This window comes from Stegodyphus dumicola, chromosome X1 (genome assembly GCF_044657685.1).
Source record: "Stegodyphus dumicola isolate Sdum_Otavi_A_Nest chromosome X1, ASM4465768v1".
Lineage (NCBI taxonomy): Eukaryota > Metazoa > Arthropoda > Arachnida > Araneae > Eresidae > Stegodyphus > Stegodyphus dumicola.
Genome location: NC_140780.1, coordinates 81,150,439 through 81,156,438, shown reverse-complemented (window position 1 = coordinate 81,156,438; position 6,000 = coordinate 81,150,439).

The window sequence follows — 6,000 nt, the reverse complement described above, 5'->3', positions numbered from 1 at the left end:
ACAAGGCGTTTATTTTGGGATCGTTCTCAAGATAAATTGAACTACCAGAGTTCAACTGTCTAAAGTACTCGGTTACTCTTGGGGCAATACACTGTGGAGCGATTGCTTCTCTTGTGAGTATGAAGTGATGCTTTCTTGTAAAAGATCTGCATGACCCTCAGCTGTGACAGAAACAATTCGAAATATACCACTGCGGATTTCTTCAAAGACTGAAGCGCCTACAATGAGGGATGCATTGAGTACTGATCATCTTTATTAGTTGCGTTCTTTAGCTGTCACTTGCCTAATCAAATTTTACAATCATGTGTAGGATCACATTCGCCCAAATGCAGCTCTAATGGTTATTTACACATCCATTAAGTGAAACATTTTGATGTAATTGGAATCACGCTTGAAACGTATTCGGGAGAATAGGAAGTTCGAATCTCGTCGAGGGCTTCGTGGATTTCTTCAGTTTTCTGGTATCAAAAATTTCTAAAAGACTCTATATGTGGCCTTCGAACTAAAGAGTGGTAGACGATAATTCGTCACTATTAGGATTTGGTAACTAGGTCCTCTAATACCCAGTTCCCTTTGAAAAGGAGGAGTATATAAGGTATATTCTCCATCTTTAAACCAATGACCTAATACGTAGCAATCGGGAAAAATATTTAAGCCAATAATTAATTTTAAAATAAAGTATTAAACGGGCATTTGTAACAAAAATAGTACGTTGTTTCAATTTCAAAATTAATCAGTTTTAAATATGTGTATAATTCGGAACGTAAAATAAATGTTTTTGGAAAATTAAGAATTATTTATAAATTTTTTTTGCTACAATTATGATGAAATAATACCTCTCTAGATAGAGGAAACTTTGAAGACAATTAAAACATGGGAAGAATTTACCTTTGCGCTCAATATTGTTGCTCGTTTTTAGATTAGGACGCATATGCAAACCTATATATATATTTTCTCCTCCATTCCTTATTTGAAAGCCATGAACTTATGGTTTACTTATAAAAATGAAATTCAACATTATTGATTTGGTCTACATACTACCTTCTGTGTAAAATGTTCTTTGAAATGCAGTAGAAATAGCTTATTTCTATTTATTGTTATTATCTATTTATAGGAAACATTTTCGTTTTCCTTCACTGCTCTTTAGCAAATATCGTATATTTTGCAGCACAAATATTTGATGTTTTCATGAGAACATGAACAAAGTCTTCAATTGTATTTTAGCTGGTGAATAAAGAAATTTTTCTGCAATCTTCAACGCAAGGGCTTAATAAAAAACAATTATCACTGGATTTTCGAAATAGCTTTAAAAATTTTCTGAAGTAAGACTCTTGATTCCATGTAGCTTTCAATATATTTAATAAAGCGTACTTCTTACTGGTTGGTAAATTGATGTGTTTGACGAAGATATGTAGAGTCATTAGGTCTTTTTAATGCAGAAGACGTGAAAAACGTGCAATGCCGAACCCTGAACCTCTCAACCATTACGTGTCGCGTATGCTTTCAATTACAGCACGAAGGCATGCGGAAAGAAGGGAGAAAATGCTTTATGCACACGATTTAAATATCTGTTAATACTTTATTTTGTTATATACATGGAATTCCTTGAGCTATCAAGTATCATTCCGATCAACAAAAAGGTGTTCTGAAGAAAATACTTCGCATAGCAATATTTTATTCAATGGCGCAATAGTTAGGTTTGGTTTTGGTTCATTTGATTATGGCAAAGCACTCGAGGGCTAGCTGTCACTCGAGGGGCGACTTCGTGGAGAATTTTCTAAGGAAGACTTCCTCGTACGCACGTTAAACATGAAAAACACACAAAAAAAAAAAAAAAAAAAAGGCCCATGCAGCCTGTCCGGCCTCGGAATTCGACGTCGGGCGGAATTACCTGTGTTCAGCGACTTTACTCCTCGGCCGCTGGTGGTCCCACACAGTAGATACTGTACATTATATTGAAAATAAATTAACAAGCTTGAGAATATATTACTTAAAGGGCTAAGATATAAGTAGGAATGATTAATATCCAAGAAACACATAGGCATGGCCCCTGGCGATTACAATTTAGTTAAGCTTTAGTTGATAGAAAATTGGTGCAGAAGTCCTAAATTTTTATTGCGGCTGTTGCTTTATAATGCTACCCAAAAGAATTTGTTTAATAAATATATACCTTTAAATAACCATTTTCTTTAAGAAAACTGATTTTAATTACATAATACGATCAAACTTCGATTGGTAAAAATTAGAAGGAGAACGGGGGGGGGGGGAAGAACGCAATTCAAATTATCAAAAGTTCCAAAGAGAAAAAAAAATAAAAAAAGAGTTTCGTATAACGACATCTGTGTTTTGATGAAGATATAAACAAAATGTGTAACGGGAATGAGTAAAAATAATCTCTTATACTATTAATGACGAAAATCATTTCGACGCATGAGAAATATTTGAATTTAATTAAAACGAAAAAAAAGTCATTTTGAATTGTGAAATTGCATAGTAAAACTTATAAACTATTTTCTTCCTTCTTTTCTCTTGTCCAGTTTCGAGTCCCGGAGATCGCACTATATATTTTTCATATCTTCTGCTCAAAAAAAATAATAATGATTGTAGAATTCGCGCCCGAGCAGTGTTTCGAACGATGGATATCTTGAATACGAGTATGCTTTTAATTACACCACGAAGGCATGCGCAAAGAAGTGTGAAAATACCTTATAAACTGTTATTCTAAATGATAGAAGTATGAAACGTATGACTGATTTGGAGAATAAGACAATTTTCAGCAGTTTGAAATGATAATGAAATTTAACGTAATGTTTTTTTTTTAATTTTGAAATATTTTTGCTCGTTCAGCAGGAGAAATATTATGTGTAACTACTCAACGAAAACAATACTAAAAAAGACTTACCGATTCGTTGGTTAAAGAAAATATGTTTAATACTTAAAGACATAAATAAAAGTATAAATCATCAAGCATTTTCAGTTTCCAAATAAAATTATAGTTTGCAATTCTAAATCAAATAGTTATATTATTTGAAGAACATTTTGAAACTATTCCCACGATCAAGTGTGCATTTTATTGTTGTGATGATTTAATTACCCAGAACATCTATGGGAAAGAAAATTCTAAGTGAAAATTAAGTCAGTTTTAAATGAAAACATATTTCTCATTTAAAGATTTTACAGAAGAGATTTGAGGTATAAGCACCATAGTTCGCACTTAAGATCTAAATTGGACTTGTTGACAAAAGAAATGTAAACAAAATAATTTTAAGATAATTCGAAAATGTTTGACTTCTAGAATATTTTGAAATAAAAAAAATCGACATGTACAGAAAAGTTAATAAAATGTAATAACATTAATTTTTAATAAATTTCATCTGTGCAAAACATTTTATTCGAATTCTCGAAAATTTTGACTTATCAAAATTCAGTATTGCAATATTTAAATAAAATAATTTTTTCTTTCACGACTGAATTATGTATTATATGTTGTATTTTTTCCAAAACAAAGTTTGCCTTTAAAATGGCTTTTAAATGCACCATTTAATTAAACAAGCATTTCACTGAATAAATGGCTTTTCATTTATTCAGTGAAATGAATAAAATTTTTTCTTAATTATTTCAGTGGTGTCAATACTACTTTTTTAGCAAAACTTTCACGTGTGAGATTGCTCCTTTGATTATCAGTATTCCTAGGAAAAAAAAACCCTTCTTTCTTCCTTAATTCTGTGACCGCTTTCTCTTGACAAAACGCTATTGTGTATCCTTTACATAGTTTTTTTCCAATGATTTCTAAAATGGCTGCTAAGAAATGCAACGGAAAAACGTTAAAATGTATTTTAAAAGTAAACACCTTAAGTCCTAAGATTCCGGCAAATGATTGATAATAATAATTCTATTTTTAGTTATTTTTAACCTCTGAAATGAACTACAAAGTCTTAAAAAATAGATGATTTAAAAAAATTTTTTTTATTAAATCAGAACGAGAACGTAAATACATGTCTCATGCTTGACAGATCAGCCAACCACTTGTGGCGATGTAACTTAATGTAACAGTCAATATCAAGATTTAAAACTAAGTCCAGTAACTTAAGGCTACACAATTGACCTCACGCTTAGTTAGCTCAAACTTCTCACCTAAATAAAAATTTAAATGTCGGCAACTATACTGCAAAGCCATAGAATTAAATCGTATTTGAGCTAGTGAAACCTAGTAACGTGGGCTCGAGAGGCAGAAACACGCTCTTTCTTACACTCCGAAAATCTCCTCTTAAATACTAAATAAATAATTTGCATTCTGGTAGGGAAACGGACAGAGTATTGGCAGTAAAGATCTAAATCATAAAATACCTGATATTCAGAAACATAATGTCACTATTATATATTTAGAAGCTTTAGTTAGATAATTTTGTAAGCCATAATTTTTATGAAAACTATTATCGCTGCATCATTATCGTTATTTTGAACCACTCAATTTGAATCGCAAAGCTCCTGTACTTGTTTTCAAGAAATTCTTTTACACCAGCCATTATCCATCGAATTTTTTTTGTCGGCTTGAAAAAGAAAGCAACAATTTCAAAGTCGCATGAATTGAAAAATCATTTTTCCGACTTACTTGACATAATTTTACTCAACAACAGTCATGTAAATTAACTAAGTAAAAGTGCAAGTCACCAACTGAATCCTGAAACCTAGAGTAGTGAGAGATTGAGAATTACGTCCGAAATATGCAAGAATAAATGTATTATATTGACAGTTTTATGGCATACGATTTACAAACAACATTAAATTATATGAGCATGAAATGGAACAAATAGTTTTCATTTCGGTTTGGTTTATTAGATTACGGCAAAGCACTCGAGGGCTATCTGCCTTAAGGGAGGGATGCCTTCGTGGAGGACGTTTTAAGGGTAATTGGCTCGTATATACGTTACATATGGGGAAAACCACGAAAAAACCCATGCAGCCAGCCCGTTCACGGGATTCGAACCTCGAACCGAACTACCAGTGTTCAACAACGTTACCGCTTGGCCGCTGGTGGGCCACAAATAGTTTTGTAACGCATCGAGTATTATTAAATCAGATTTTTAATAACATTTAAAGCTATATAATTATTTTAGAGAAAAATTAGACTACCATCCATAGTAATATATTTTACTAATATTAGCTGTCTCATAGATGAAAGTGGATATATTCTACCAGACAAAAAGCGAGTAATGATGGTGATGATGATGATAAAAAAACTATGATGCATTTTGTGTTCATCTATCAATCCATGAAAATGGTTACTGAGCCCAAACAAAAGAACGATTTAAATGCCATGTCCTTAAAAGACGCAAAGTAAATGAAGAAGGAAATTTAAGAGTAGAAATAAATTCTTACGCTTGCTGTCTCATGGTTAACATCTTCGTCTTCAGTGCTAAGACATTAAGAAATAATTTCTAGTGGTGCCGACGTTTCAGAGAACTACTCATTTGCGGAAAATTTTTGTTTTAAATTAAATTTACGTTTTATAATTCTGTGTTATTCTAACATACATTAGTTTATTTTTTTAAAACTAATTATCAATTAGCATACGTGGAAGGATTCAGACTAACTTTTGCTTTATTTACATTGTTATTTTCTGTCTTTCCTTTATTTCGTAAAATAAAGAGGAGTGCGGATATTAAATTATTTTAAGTTGATACTTTACTGCCACATCGATAAATTATTACAAAGGATATTCCTTGAAACGTTCATAATTACCACTTTCTCATTGTAAACATTGCATAATATTCATCAAAGTTTGCATTCGTTTCATTTTATCAAAAGCTCGTGTTTTAGCTTCATTTGCATAGTTTCTGTAAAATGAGCCTTCATGCCGAAAAATACCCTTTAAATAAAACTTGCTTGTGAAATAATTATTTGCCCTTTAAGGCTGCATTTAAATACATGCTTGATATTTTCTCTAATTGGGCTGTCAAAGCGAGAGAAACATATTGCTTTCCTAATTGTAAATAACGA